The sequence below is a fragment of the Pyxicephalus adspersus genome, chromosome 8, assembly GCF_032062135.1.
Source record: "Pyxicephalus adspersus chromosome 8, UCB_Pads_2.0, whole genome shotgun sequence".
Lineage (NCBI taxonomy): Eukaryota > Metazoa > Chordata > Amphibia > Anura > Pyxicephalidae > Pyxicephalus > Pyxicephalus adspersus.
The window spans coordinates 37,215,142-37,215,423 of NC_092865.1; positions in this window are offsets into that span (position 1 = coordinate 37,215,142).

Below are 282 nucleotides of genomic sequence, written 5' to 3' on the forward strand. Positions count from 1 at the left end.
AATTATAGCCATTTGAATTTCACATTATTGCAATTTATAGACAGTCTTGTAGACTGCACATCATTATTAAACAAACCCATATCTGTAATTTTATACCTGAATGGACAGACTTGGTCCACTCAAGCAAGAAAAACAAGGGCACTATGTCTGTCTGATTAGATAAAACATAGTGATAGACTAACATTATGTCTAAAAGAATAAGACACAATGGCAGTATTTACCTGCATGAACACTGCTAGTGAAATCAAAGATCATGTTTCCACTTTCTTAGAAATAAAAGAT